This window comes from Symphalangus syndactylus, chromosome 14, assembly GCF_028878055.3.
Source record: "Symphalangus syndactylus isolate Jambi chromosome 14, NHGRI_mSymSyn1-v2.1_pri, whole genome shotgun sequence".
NCBI classification, from domain to species: Eukaryota; Metazoa; Chordata; class Mammalia; order Primates; family Hylobatidae; genus Symphalangus; species Symphalangus syndactylus.
The window spans coordinates 102,656,077-102,671,365 of NC_072436.2; the positions used below are offsets into that span (position 1 = coordinate 102,656,077).

The 15,289-nt window shown below is 45.3% G+C and overlaps 1 long non-coding RNA gene across 2 annotated transcripts in view; it reads left to right on the forward strand.

Annotated features, from left to right (window-relative positions):
• LOC134732509 (uncharacterized) overlaps nt 1–15,063 on the forward strand; it is a 128,277-nt gene extending 113,214 nt beyond the window's left edge. For both annotated transcript variants that reach the window (XR_010115767.1, XR_010115768.1), the window contains one exon: nt 14,794–15,063. This is a non-coding gene — a long non-coding RNA (uncharacterized lncRNA). The remainder of the gene's footprint in view (nt 1–14,793) is intronic.
• Nucleotides 15,064–15,289: the final 226 nt, after the last annotated feature.

The window sequence follows — 15,289 nt, forward strand, 5'->3', positions numbered from 1 at the left end:
CAGGAAGCTGCTGGCTCAGAAAACCAATGGTTCTGCATAAAGAGATACCTGTGGTTCTGCTAAGGTTTGCATCGGGCATTGGGAGCCTCATCTGGGTGAGTGCCATGGGCCCCAGTCTCTGAATCAGTCTTTCCCAACTACTTGTAGCCTGATTCTGAAATCTGCAGCTCATCAGCCCACCCTTGAATGCTCTCACCCTTGAATGATGACCCTGGATTTGACCTAGATCCTCACAGTTTGCCTGCAAAGCCCATACCTATCTCTTTAATGGAAGGAGATAGAGGACTTAGTTATCTCCAGATCCCTCAGGGTAAGAGTCTAGCGGAGCAAGCACCTGTCTGGGTAATGAATATTTCCTTCCTGCCTCACATTTTATTCCCTTTCATGAGGAATTTCTTGTGTGTCCTTTTTGATGATTAAAAATTATGTCTTGGCCGGGGCAGTGGCTCACACCTGTAATCCCAGTGCTTTGGGAGGCTGAGCCAGGAGGATTGGTTGAGGCCAGGAGTTTGAAAACAGCCTGGTCAACATAGCAAGACTCTGTCTTTATCTTTTTTTTTTAGACAAAATCTTGCTGTGTCAACCAGGCTGGAGTGCAGTGGCATGATCTCGGCTCACTGCAACATCCACCTCCTGGATTCAAGCAATTCTCCTGCTTTGGCCTCCTGAGTAGCTGGGATTACTGGCAAGTGCCACCATGCTCAGCTAATTTTTGTATTTTTAGTAGAGATAGGGTTTCACCATGTTGGTCAGGCTGGTGTTGAATTTCTGACCTCATGATCTGCCTGCCTTGGCCTCCCAAAGTGGTGGGATTACAGGCATGAGCCACGATGCCCAGCCTATCTTTTTTAATTTTTAAAAATTATGTCTCTCTTATGGATGGCAGTCCTGCTGTTAATGATGATCCTTTTCAGGAACTTTGGTCTTTGTGAGATGTGGAAGTAAACCTGCATGCCATACATGGGAGTGCTAAAGGGCAATGAATGATTAATTAATTTTAAAGTCACAAACTGAGTACAAGGTGAGACAGAAGCAGGCTCTAAATCCTTTTACTCCTAAACTCTGCCTCTCTCTAAACTGACAGACGACATTGGAGAGCTCTTTGATTCCTCTATTTAGCCAGGACAAAGAACTAGCTATAAATCTCCTGCAGGTAGAAGGTGCCAAGAGAATGACTGAAAGTGACACGATGCTACTGTTCATGCTTTTCTCATCTTTTGGTGTCTTTCCTAACACCCAAAGCTAAAGATTCTGAGAGGACACTAGGGTGGTTGGTCACAGTGTAGGGTATTACAAAATAGTCAGCTCTTCCACCTTCACCCTCCCAAATATACTTATTCCGAAGGTACTTAGAACTCTTAACTGTGGACTTTGGGGCACAGGATGGGTCTCAGACCAAGTTGCTGGTTGAGGAACAATTATATACACCCATCTCTACCATAGACTGAGCTGCAAGGGGTTTTGGAGGCTTATGGCTCTTTGACTATGTTTGAAAGTGAACCAGACAGTCTTCAACATAGGAAATAAACGGCACTCTTCTTATCATTCTGTGTCTCAGGTTGGGTGCCCTAGAAGCTGATCCCCAGGTGAGGGTTCGGGTACACATCTCAGTGGGGCAGCGCTGTAGGAGAAAGGGGTGAGTGAAACAGGATGAGACATGGGAAGGAACCAAGCAAGAATGTGATCCCAGATGGATTCTAGCTTCAGTCTGGCCCCTAAGGACATGACTTGCACCACAGAGTTGCTCCGACCTTCAGGCAGGGGTGCAGCCTTGTGTATAGGGGATCACTCCTCGTCAATCAGCAATCGGTTGGCTATCCTGGATGGGAGTGGTGGTGTACACTCCAGGATGAGGGGCTCTTGTGCAGCTGAGGGCACTTCTCTGGAGAAGAGGCCAGCTGTGAGCCCTTTGCAGCCATCAAGGAGCGGCACCAACAGAGTTCACCTGTGACATGAGGAGCCATAGTGACCAACACAGGCCATTGGGCAGAGCTGAGATCATAGAGACACCTGTCGTATTTTGGCTTCCTAGAATTAGGCTGAGGAGGTATACTATTATTAAGAGGTTGATCTAGGTTTTGTGTGGCCTGAAATTGTAATTTGGGGCCGGGCGCGGTGGCTCAAGCCTGTAATCCTAGCACTTTGGGAGGCCGGGGTGGGCGGATCACGACGTCAGGAGTTCGAGACCATCCTGGCCAACATAGTGAAACCCTGCCTCTACTAAAAATACAAAAAAATTAGCGGCGGGCGCCTGTAGTCCCAGCTACTCGGGAGGCTGAGGCAGGAGAATGGCGTGAATCCGGGAGGCGGAGCTTGCAGTGAGCCGAGATGGTGCCACTGCACTCCAGCCTGGGGGACAGAGCCAGACTCTGTCTCCAAAAAAAAAAAAAAAAAAAAAAAAAGAAATTGTAATTTGGGGAGACCTTTTTAAGGACAAGAACACAAAACTGTGAATTCAAAATTAGGTTCACAACCTGTACAAGTGGCAGGCCCTGAAGCTGAAGCTTTGTAAGCTTCATCTGTCTCTGGGTGTTTCAGTTCCTTTGGCCAAAAGAAAAAATTGAGGTTCAGAGCTTAAGTGAAATTGCCCAAAGACATCAGTTAAAAAGGTGGCTGGAGATAGAGCTTGATTCTTCTGGTTCATAGTCTAACACCTGCTCTGTTATAGCACGAGCCATACCCATTACAGATGACTGCTGGGAGGTCTAGAAGATAATAAACAAGAACATGCTTTGTAAGCTGTCCCTGAAGTGCCACGTGGCTATAAGGCATTATGATTAAATGGGCAATTGATCCGTGAGGTGGGATGTTGCCAACTTGAATAATTTGGTCAAAGGAGATATATTTTTTATCTCCTGAGTTTTCCACACTGGCTTGCTAGGTTTGTACAATTTTTTTCCCTTTTTTTTCACATTCCTGGTTTGATTCAAAGTTGCAAGCTTCCAAAATTGGCATAAGTCATGAAATAATAAATCTCTCAGCCTTGCAGCTACTTGCCTCAGCATGAAAATAGAAAATGGAGGCTTTGTCATAGAAAACAAGAGCATTCTTCCTTATTCTACCAGAATGAATCGTTGATGAGCACTCAACCATTCTTAAGAGGCAAGGCTGAGGAGATAAGAAAGGGTGCTCTCCGGAATTTATGGTGCAGAGCAATGATAGAGTGGGTTCCTAAAAACATTTCTCTGTCCAAAAATTGTTGGCAGCTGGCACAGCTAACTCTAAGTTCTGGATGCTAGTTTTTTTGTTTTGTTTTGTTTTGTTTTTTTTGAGACGGAGTCTCGCTCTGTCGCCCAGGCTGGAGTGCAGTGGTGCAATCTCGGCTCACTGCAAGATCCACCTCCCGGGTTCATGCCATTCTCCTGCCTCAGCCTCCTGAGTAGCTGGGGCTACAGGTGCCCGCTACCATGCCCGGTTAATTTTTTTTTTTTTTTGTATTTTTAGTAGAGATGGGGTTTCACCGTGTTAGCCAGGATGGTCTTGATCTCCTGACCTCGTGATCCACCCGCCTCGGCCTGCCAAAGTGCTGGGATTACAGGCGTGAGCCACTGCACTCAGCCGACGCTACAGTTTTTACCCAGTAAGTTCTCCCTCACCCAAGTTTTTATTAACAATGGGTTGGGGAGGTTTCACTTATCTGCTAAAGGTAAGTGGATGTTACTTAGCTGGGATTAAGTTGCCCCTTGCCTTCTTCCCTGTAGATTGGACAGCTCTATTGAATTGTTGGACAGTAGCACGCTGGAAGAGCTGAACAGCATTATTGAAAAACGCCCTTCTTTCAGAGAACTTTTGTTCACTCTGTCGAAGATGAAGTCCAAGACTCTAGGACTTCAGCATCTGCGCTGGTAGAGAGTGCTTATGCTAACCTCCTCTCCTATGAGGGAATCCCTTGTGGAATGTGTCAGGGAGGGGGTCAGTCAGCCACCATTGGAAACCTCCCACTGACAGGGACTCACTTCTTCCTGACATCTGCCTCATTGTTGGGGACTCAGGACAGCTTTTCTTACTCTGCCCTGAAATCTGCCTCCCTTTCATTTTTACCTATTGATATTTCTACCCACTAAGAGTTATTCTGTGTTAGGCCAGGCGTGGTGGCTCATGCCTGTAATCCCAGCACTTTGGGAGGCTGAGGTGGGCAGATCACCTGAGGTCAGGAGTTTGAGACCAGCCTGGCCCACATGATGAAACCCCGTCTCTACTAAAAATACAAAAATTAGCCAGGTATGGTAGTGTGCACCTGTAGTCCTAGCTACTCAGGAGTCTGAGGCAGAAGAATCGCTTGAACCTGGGAGGCAGAGGTTGCAGTGAGCCAAAACTGAGCCACTGCACTCCAGCCTGGGCGACAAGAGCGAAACTCTGTCTCAAAAAAAAAAAAAAAAAAAAAGGAGTAGTCATTCTGCGTTACTGAATCTTAGGGAGTAAGACCAAAGACTTCTTCTTGCCTCCCTTTTATACCTTGCAGAAATCATCACACTTGCAATGCTTTTTCTTTTTTTTTTTTTTTTTTGAGACGGAGTCTCACTCTGTCGCCCAGGCTGGAGTGCAGTGGCGCAGTCTCGGCTCACTGCAAGCTCCGCCTCCCGGGTTCACGCCATTCTCCCGTCTCAGCCTCTCCGAGTAGCTGGGACTACAGGCGCCCGCCACCACGCCCGGCTAATTTTTTGTAGTTTTAGTAGAGACGGGGTTTCACCGTGGTCTCGATCTCCTGACCTCGTGATCCGCCCGCCTCGGCCTCCCAAAGTGCTGGGATTACAAGCGTGAGCCACCGCGCCCAGCCTGCTTTTTCACATCTGGTTTTCTTGCTATGCTCTGCAGGCACATTTGACTTCTTTCTAGCTGCTATCCAATGGCTAGCAAGTATCTGGCCCATGTTTGGTGTCTGAGAAATGTGTGAGAAATGAATGAATGAGTGAATGAACAAAATCCATTTCTTCTACATGACAGCTTTTCAAATATTGAGAGAGTTGTTGGATTGTTTCTTTTATTCTCCATCTTTTTTTTTCCAACAAACTAATTACTCTTCAACAGTTCCTTGCATTTTCAGACCCACTTTGTTTTGTCAACTTCCTCTGACAGTATTAATTCCTATTAAATTGTGGCTTTGGCCAGGCGTGGTGGCTCATGCCTGTAATCCCAGCACTTTGGGAAGCCGAGGCGGGTGAATCACTTGAGATTAGGAGTTCAAGAACAGGCTGGCCAAGATGGGAAACCCTTGTCTCCACTAAAAATTAAAAAAATTAGCCAGGTGTGGTGGCAAGCACCTGTAATCCCAGCTACTAGGGATGCTGAGACATGAGAATTGATGAACACAAGAAGCAGAGGTTGCAGTGAGCCGAGATCACGCCACTACACTCCAGCCTGGGTGATGGAGCCAGACTCCATAAAAAAAAAAAAAAAAAAAAATCTGACTTTTACAAGTGTTCACAGCACCCCAGATAAAGTGTCACTGGGGTGGGGTAGCGTGGGATCATCTTGTGGACACCATGAGCTTTTTATTGAAAGAAGGCTCCATGAATTCCTTCCAGTACTTTTATGACTGTTCCTACTCAGACAAAGAAGGATATCATGTCACTGGATTTGGAGCCAGACATAGTTGTGTGTGCATTTGAGTTCTACCACTTGCACCTGTGCTCTTATGTAACTTATCCTTTTTGCCTTTTTTTTTTTTTCTCTTTTTCGGGAGAACGGGGTCTCGCTATATTGCCCAGGCAGGTCTTGAACTCCTGGGCTCAAGCTATCCTCCCGCCTCTTGCCTCCCTGAGAGCTGGGATTACAGGCGTGAGCCACCGCGCCCGGCCCCTTTTTGCATTTTAAATTCAGCAGCTGTAAACTGAAGCTAATTCTACAAATCTGTTGTGAAGGTGGACCAAAATAACATATGTAAAGTCCCTGGCACATTTCCTGACCTGTGCATAGTAGACACTCAATACAATGGGCGCTATAACTATTTTTCATGATCTCTGATTGAGGTAATATCAAGGGAGTCAGTTAGATTAAGGCTAGATTCACATTTAATTAGAGTACACAATAGTTAAAGTATGCTAATAAAGAGACCCCTAGAGCTTTGGATATGAAAAAAATCAATGCATATTCTGCATTCAAAAAGCAAAGTCTGTAGCAACTATACAATCATTTAAATGAACATGATAATACTCTTTGAGACTTCCCAGAAGTTTTTATAATATAATCTGTTTAGTTTAGGTAAGTCCAGTTTCATCCACAGGGGAACAGAGGCAAGGAAATATATAAGGTGATACATACCTGGTAGGTTTTGCTGTTTCACTGGGCTACAAAGTAGGCCATAGAACCATCTAATATGGTTTATAGTAGACTGGAAGGGCAGGATACAACGCAATGCTCCCACCAACTTCAGAGCCACTGGAAGGGCAGAAGAGTGCTGGAGAATGTGGAGGCCTGTTGCCTGGGACTAGTTTTCTCCTCTTCCTTTATACTTGAACACTTAGGCACAGGTCCATGCTCAGAGATCTCTGCCAAATGCTTACAGAGGGTACCTAGAATTGGCTGCCTGACCTTTGCCTTCTAGTACGTTGACTAAAAGGAATTGCTCCAAGCTTTAGACTGCAGCAAGATAGTGAATGTTTTTAGCTCCAAGGTACCTGAGCTTAGCCAGCTGAGAGAGGCCATCTCTCGGTTGGCCTGTTTGATAACAGAGGACATGCTATGTGCAGCTCATTTGTGCTCTAAGGCCTATGGAGAATAAAGGCATGAGGGCCTGGAGTTGGGGCTCATAGAATCATTCCTCTTCTGTTTATGTTACTGGTCTGATCATCTTAGATGAGCAGAAATTACAGTTGGTCTGCTATTTGTCCAATATCTCCTATCCCTCCCTGGTTTTTACACAGCGAGGCCATTTCATTTAATGGTTTCTCAACTGTGGGGAGGGGCCCAGTTTGGGGCATGTGGATATTCGCTCTCACTTACCAGTTTGCTTATAGAACTCTGTCCTTGGCCTTGGAGAAGGTTCTTCAAGATCATGAATGGTGAGGGTAGATGGAGAAATGAGTTGGGTGTGGGCTGATGGTATGATGAAGCGCAGGAGGTGAAGTTTTCAAGATCTTGGGATTTGGGGATCTTCTTGACTTAATATATTTATGGCTTTCATTGTATTGTACATTCAAGATCAAGATTTAAGATCTTGAAACATAAGTGGGCCATTCATTGAGGCTAGAATGTGAACCAAAGGGGGCCCACGTCCTTGGAACTTTTCTTTTTCCTTCCTTCTTTTGTGTATATCTCAGAATTCTAGGTGAGTCATTTAGATGTCACATTTAATGAGGCACCTGCCTAGGGACTTTAGTGAGCAACCCTAAAGCCAGTTGCAAGGAACTCCAAGATTAGAACATGTGTCATTTAGATCTTTGTCCGTGGCATGTGACACTGCTTGCTACTGACAAAAACAAAAAGCAAATCGATTTCCCCCTTCCTTCAAAATAAATAACAGAAAAACATGGGATGTGAGTGAGAAGGCTTGGAGATTCTATTTGTACTAACCCTAGAACATTGGCCAAGATGAAAACCACTCTTGGCAGGGCACGGTGGCTCATGCCTGTAATCCCAGCACTTTGGGGCAGGCAGATTACGAGGTCAGGAGTTTGAGACCAGCCTGGTCAATATAGTGAAACCCTGTCTCTACTAAAAATATAAAAAAAAATTAGCTAGGCGTGGTGGCTGGCACCTGTAATCCCAGCTACTTGGGAGGCTGAGGCAGGAGAATTGCTTGAACCCGGGAGGCGGAGGTTGCAGTGAGCCGAGATTGCGCCACTGCACTCCAGCCCAGGCGATGGTGCAAGACTCCATCTCAAAACAAATAACAAAAGAACCGCTCTTATCAGTAAAATGGAAAGGTTAAATGGAAATACGGAAATTACCTTCTAGCCAAAATAGGGGATGCAAATGAGGATTATGATTAGAATTATTGAGATGGAAGAGAAAAAAATAAAGGTAGCTTAGGTATGTTAGGTATGATTTCTTTTTTCTTTTTTTTTGAGATGGGGTCTCGCTCTTGTTGCCCAGGCTGGGGTACAGTGGTGCAATCTCGGCTCACTGCAACCTCCACCTCCCAGGTTCAAGTGATTCTCCTGCCTTAGCCTTCTGAGTAGCTGGGATTATGGGCACCTGCCACCATGCCCAGCTAATTTTTGTACTTTTAGTAAAGATAGGGTTTCCCCATGTTGGGCAGGCTGGTCTCAAACTCTTGACCTCAGGTGATCCACCTGCCTTGGCCTCCCAAAGTGCTGGGATTACAAGCATGAGCCACCACACCTGGCCTAGGTATGGTTTCTTTTGGAAATATTAGGACTTGGGTGACATCCATGGGCATGGCCTCTACAGAATGGAAACCCTGCTTCTCTCCACATTCCCACTTCTGACACCAGGCTGAACAGGTCATGTGGTCAAAATGCCCATACCAAGGGCTCTTCTCCTCTTGGTGCTCCTGGGATAAAAGTAGTAGGAGCCAGTATTTATTGAGCAAGTAATATGAGCAGGCACTGTGTGAAAAGCTTAATTCAGGCCGGGCGCAGTGGCTCACGCTTGTAATCCCAGCACTTTGGGAGGCCGAGGCGGGCGGATCACGAGGTCAGGAGATCGAGACCACGGTGAAACCCTGTCTCTACTAAAAAATACAAAAAATTAGCCAGGCGTGGTGGCGGGCGCCTGTAGTCCCAAGCTACTCGGAGAGGCTGCGGCAGGAGAATGGCGTGAACCCGAGAGGCGGAGCTTGCAGTGAGCCGAGATTGCGCCACCGCACTCCAGCCTGGGTGACAGAGCGAGACTCCGTCTCAAAAAAAAAAAAAAAAAAAAGCTTAATTCATATTATCTCACTTATTTCTCACTATAAGTCTCTATCACCATTTTTTAGACAAGAAGACTGAGACTAAGAGGTTATCATTTGCTCAAGATCACGCAGCAAATAGGAATATAATTCTTTCATTTTTTCTAAATGTCTTAATCACTCTGACTCACACCTGTGTTGTTTTAGTCTTTTTGGTGTTCTAGTCTTTTTCTGAGGTTTCCACTTTAGCTATTTGCTAGGTAACTGCCCATCAGGTTCACCTTGCTTGCTGCCTAGACAGAGCCAATTTATTGAGACAAGGGAATTGCAATAGAGAAAGAATAATTCATGCAGAACCGGCTGTGTGGGAAACCAGAGTTTTATTATTACTCAAATCAGTCTCTCAAGCATTCAGGGATCAGAGTTTTTAAAGATAATTTGGTAGGTAGGGGCTTGGGAAGTGGGGAACACTGATTGGTCAGGTTGGAAATGGAATCATAGGGGGTTGAAGTGAGTTTTTCTTGCTGTCTTCTGTTCCTGGGTGGAGTTGCAGAACTAGTTGAGCCAGCTTATGGTCTGGGTGGTGTCAGCTGATCCATCAAGTGCAGGATCTGCAAAATATCTCAAGCACTGAACTTACATTTTATAACAGTGATGTTATCCCCAGGAGCAATTTGGGGAGGCTCAGACTCTTGCAGCCAGAGGCTGCATGACCCCTAAACCATAATTTCTAATCTTGTAGCTAATTTGTTAGTCCTGCAAAGGCGGACTGGTCCCAAGACAAGAAGGGGGTCTTTTTGGAAAGGACTATTACCAATTTTGTTTCACAGTTGAACCATAAACTAAATTCCTTCCCAAGGTTAGTTCGGCTAATACCCAGGAATAAACAAGGGCAACTTAAAGGTTAGAAGCAACATGGAGGCTGGGCGCAGTGGCTCATGCCTGTAATCTCAGCACTTTGGGAGGCCGAGGCAGGCGGATCACCTGAGGTCAGGAGTTCAAGACCAGCCTGACCAACATGGAGAAACCCTGTCTCTACTAAAAACATAAAATTAGCTGGGCGTGGTGGCACATGCCTGTAATCCCAGCTACTCGGGAGGCTGAGGCAGGAGAATTGCTTGAACCCAGGAGGCGGAGGTTACGGTGAGCCAAGATCAAACCATTGCACTTCAGCCTGGGCAACAGAGAGAGACTCTGTCTCAAAAAAAAAAAAAAAAACAAAAGCGCAAGATGGAGTCACTTAGGTCTGATGTCTTTCACTGTCATAATTTCCTCAGTTATAATTTTTGCAAAGGCGGTTTCACCAATTTCATTACCATATCTACAAATTCAAATGCATCCAGCAGAGTAAACCCCCCTAGATTGCAAACGTAAAAATGAAGATTTATTTTGCCTGTCGTGTTTACAACTATATCTCCTGCCACATAATAGGTACTTTATATATATTTGTCATATGAAAGATTAATTGAATGGGTTGGGCACAGTGGCTCAATTCTGTAATCCCAGCACTTTGGGAGGCCAAGATGGGAGGATTGCTTGAGGTCAGGAGTCTAAGGCTGCAGTGAGCTATGATGCCACTGCATTCCAGCCTGGGAAACAGAGTAAGACCCTATCTTAAAAAAAAAAAAAAAATGTGGAAGACAGTGTGGCAATTCCTCAAGAATCTAGAACTAGAAATACCATTTGACCCAGCCATCCCATTACTGGGTATATACCCAAAGGATTATAAATCATGCTGCTATAAAGACACATGCACACGTATGTTTATTGCGGCACTATTCACAATAGCAAAGACTTGGAACCAACCCAAATGTCCATCAATGATAGACTGGATTAAGAAAATGTGGCACATATACGCCATGGAATACTATGCAGCCATAAAAAGGATGAGTTCATGTCCTTTGTAGGAACATGGATAAAGCCGGAAACCATCATTCTCAGCAAACTATCGCAAGGACAAAAAACCAAACACCGCATGTTCTCACTCATAGGTGGGAACTGAACAATGAGAACACTTGGACACAGGAAGGGGAACATCACACACTGGGTCCTGTTGTGGGGTGGGGGGAGCGGGGAGGGATAGCATTAGGAGATATACCTAATATAAATGACAAGTTAATGGGTGCAGCACACCAACGTGGCACATGTATACATATGTAACAAACCTGCACGTTGTGCACATGTACCCTAGAACTTAAAGTATAATAATAATAATAAAAGATTTATTGTTGAATGAATGATATGTCAACAGAAACTCAGATCCAGGGATTTGCTTTTGAGCTGGGATCAGGCCTCTTGAACTAGGATCTGGGTGGAGATCTATCCACAATATGTAGTTGGGTTCTGAAGACTGCTTGCCTTTCTTACAAAATCCTGAAAGGTAGTATAATTGTTCAAGAAGAGTATGTCTATCCTTGGTATCAGGACCAAAACAAAATTTATCCTGAGAACCCTCATAAAGACGATCTTGCATAATGAATGTACCAGGTTTTCAACAACATCCATGAGGAAACACCATGGAGATGCGCTATGGTGCTTTCCTTTGGCTACACGCAGTAAAGGTGGATGGTGGCTTCTAGAAGTGCAATCAGAAGCCACCAGGCCTGGCCGGGCACGGTGGCTCATGCCTGTAATCCCAGCACTTTGGGAGGTCGAGACGGCTGGATCACCTGAGGTCAGGAGTTTGAGACCAGCTTGGCCAATATGGTGAAACCCCATCTCTACTAAAAATACAAAAATTAGCCGGGCAGTAGTGGCACGCGCCTGTAATGCCAGCTACTCAGAAGGCTGAGGCAGGAGAATCGCTTGAACCCGGGAGGCGGAGGTTGCAGTGAGCCAAGACTGCACCACCGCACTCCAGCCTGGCCAACAGAGTGAGACTCTGTCTCAAAAAAAAAAAAAGGAAAGAAAAAAAAGGAAGCCACCAGGCCCAAGCCTTGGATGTCCCTGAAGAGGCTCCTCCCTCTCTGTTTTAAGCATCCCTTCTCCCTCTCTGGCTCTTTGTGTGGGTTTGCATTCTGAGAGCAGTTGGGCACCCTGGGGAGATTTCATTCTTGAATTGCTCTAAAAACAGCACTAGAAAATTTAAACACATGCTCACACTCACTCTATGTTTTCTCTCGGGCCCATTACTTACCCCAAAAGACACTAGATCTAAAAGACCATTCCACTTGGAGGAAGCCCAAAGGATTGAAAAAGGTCTCGTTGCTTTCCAAATAAGATGATGGAAAAATGCAAAACAACCCAGCAACAGCCACCCAGTTTGATGCTGGTGCCCTTTATTTCAATGCAAATTTAAGAAAATCATGGCTCAAGAAAGAGAAATGGAGCTGTGCAGGACCTGGCCCCATAGAAATGCACATTTTCATTTTCTGTGGCATGCTTTGCTGATGTTACAGAGTTTTGGAAAAGTCAATTATTCACAACTAAGACTTGTAAAATTCTCTAGCCTATAAAGAGTCTTACAATTTTCTTTGGAGCTGCAAAATAAATTTTAGACCTATCATTTTGTCATTTAAAGTCTCCAAATCTAGAGCCAGAATACTTAGGGATGCTGGCAGAGTTGCAGGAAAAAAAACTTCTCTCCCAAGGCTTTGTTCTGTTCCAGCGAGCCTGCCAGTTCTGCCTGTACATCCAGCGAGGGATTGTGTAATCCCATCACTTCTGGGAGCCTACCAACCCTAGAAAAGCCTGCCTCCAACTTTAACCTGGCCTGGCAGGTCCCCCAAACAAAGAACCACTTCATTGTCTGTAGAACCAGTTTGGACCACATTCTGCTGGATTTAAATCTATAATTCACCCACCTACCTGGCACAGGTGGCTAAGAAGTAGTTCTTTTCTCATTTGTATGCCAGAATTTCTGAGCTGTGTTTGGTTTTATCTTTTTCTTCCCCTTCATCTGTAACAAAAGAGAGGAAACAGAGGGTATGAGAAGTGTTGCACATCCCTAAGGAGGACAGCACCAGAGGGTGTGACCTTAGACCACAACATGGGCAATGTTAGTGACACTCAAGGAAGAGTTCCCGGCCGGGTGCAGTGGCTCACGCCTGTAATCCCAGCACTTTTGGAGGCCGAGGCGGGTGGATCGCTTGAGGTCAGACATTTGAGACCAGCCTGGTCAACATGGTGAAACTCTGTCTCTACTAAAAATACAAAAATTAGCGAGGCATGATGGCATGCACCTGTAGTCTCAGCTATTACTTGGGAGGCTGAGGCAGGAGAATTGCTTGAATCCAGGAGGCGGAGGTTGCAGTGAGCCAAGATTGCGCCACTGCACTCCAGCCTGGGCAACAGAGTGAGACTCTGTCTCAAAAAAAAAAAAAAAAAAAAAAAAAAAAAAAGTTCCCCTGCCAGGGCAAGTGATGGACACTAGGAGTGGACTCTGCTCCCTGATGTTGGCATAGGGGTATTGGGCAGGTTCAATTTCCCCTTTGAGCCACATGAAGTAGACTGGACTGCTCAAAGTTATGACCTAAAGGGGATCAGGAAGGTCCTGCCTCCATGTATTTCTCTTTTTAATATGTCCACTGTTAGGACTTCATGTCTGATTGAAAGTTGTTGAGTTTTAAAGAATAACCTACAAAAGCTGGGCACAGTGGCTCATGCCTGTAATCCCAGCACTTTGGAAGGCCAAGGCGGGTGGATCATGAGGTCAGGAGTTCAAGACCAGCGTGGCCAAGATAGTGAAACCCCATCTCTACTAAAAATACAAAAATTAGCTGGGTGTGGTGGTGCATGCCTGTAATCCCAGCTACTCATGAGGCTGAGGTAGAACCCAGGAGGCAGAGGTTTCAGTGAGCCGAGATTGCGCCACTGCACTCCAGCCTGGGCGACAGAGCGAGACTCCATCTCAAAAAAAAAAAAAAAAAAAAAAAAACCTAAAAAAATGTAATTATTTTGTGGAATGTTTTGCCTGAAACAGTTTTCTGGTAAAAATATTCATAGAAGGGTCACTCTCAAGTACTACAAATGCGTCAACATTTCATTAAAGATTTCTATTCATGGAGAATTAAAGCCCACAAGAGCTGTAAAGTTGACTTCCAACAGTCTTTGACTAGGATCAGGAATTTTATGCTTCTTAACTCCTTGTTCTGTCACTGATTCTCAAGGCTTAGGCTGGAAGAGATGGAGAAGAGGGAGTTGACCTCTTCCAGGAGTTGGCCTGGAGGAAACATTTTGTCCCCAGATCCCAATGCCTCCCAGTGCCACTGGCAAATTAAAACAATGCTTGGGGGCCTCTTTATGCCATCAGTAGGATGAGGACATAGATGCAGGTCAAAAAAGAAAAGCAGGGTGAAAGAAGAGAGGAGGAAAAAAAGGGAGAAAGGGAAGGCTTCAGGGAAGGAAGGTCAAGTCTAGCACCAGCAAATTTGTTGGAGGGGCTATACTCAGTTGCCCTCCCAGCTGTGGGCTGCTGACAGATGGTCTGTGGATGTGTCTGAAGGTGCAGGCACAGGGGTGGAAGTGGCACTGGCCTGGACCACAAGGGTTCTAGTCCCTGTTCTGTAGTAACTAGCTGAATGACCTTTGGTGTTTTTTATCCATGACAGGAGGGGGTTGGCCATATAGTCTCAAAGGTTGCTTCCAACTGGAGCAGTTCCTGGGTTGTGAAATGGTGATAATTTTGAAAGCCTGTGACTCCACCACCAGTAGGGAGCCACACCTTATGCAGAGGACATCCTAATTAACCCAAAGGAATGATTAGCTGTGGAGGCTTCTGTCCTCCCCACCCCGACCAGTTCGCAACTGTTGAGTTTCACTGTTGGTAGAAAGTTTATAGGAAAAGTGCTTGGAAACTGTTGCTGGTCTTCCTTCCTTCCTTTAACCTTGAGATAAGAATGCCTTTGTTTGAGTCTCAAACATGTCTCAAGTTATGTAACTCACTTGTGTTAAAACTCTCCCTGACTGTTTTATATTCAGCTTTCTAGCTGCCCTGGTTTGCAGCTTTAATTGAATAGGTGGCCTTGTGTTTATGCTAATTTTTTGTCTTTCTCTTTCAGATCTCGATGGGATAACCACACTGGTTTGTTTAGTAAACACTGAGACCAACTCCACCATCCAGAGACCTGACAGACAAATGGCCTGAGATAGGGCTGGGAAAGTTTTGCTTCTGGTTGGGACTTCAGGAAGAGTTTGTTTTTTTTTTTTCCCAAGGGAACAAGCCCTTGAATCTAGGAGGCAGAAGTTGTGGTGAACGGAGATTGCGCCATTGCACTCCAGCCTGGGCAAAAAGAGTGAAACTCTGTCTCAATAAATAAATAAGAAATGTATGTCAATGTCAGACTTTCTGTGCTGGATGGAAGGACTCTGAGCCTACCAAAGAAAGCGTATTTACAAACCTCTAGGTACTGACTTGTTGCTGAAGGTCAGAAATTTGCAATGACATTTGGATGCATTCAGGGGTGGAGGGGCAGGTTTGGGGAAAGTTCTTTTAAAGAAAAAATGCAAAATTTGATTACAAGAAGCTGGGTTGCCTCCCAGGGCCTCAGAAGGGGC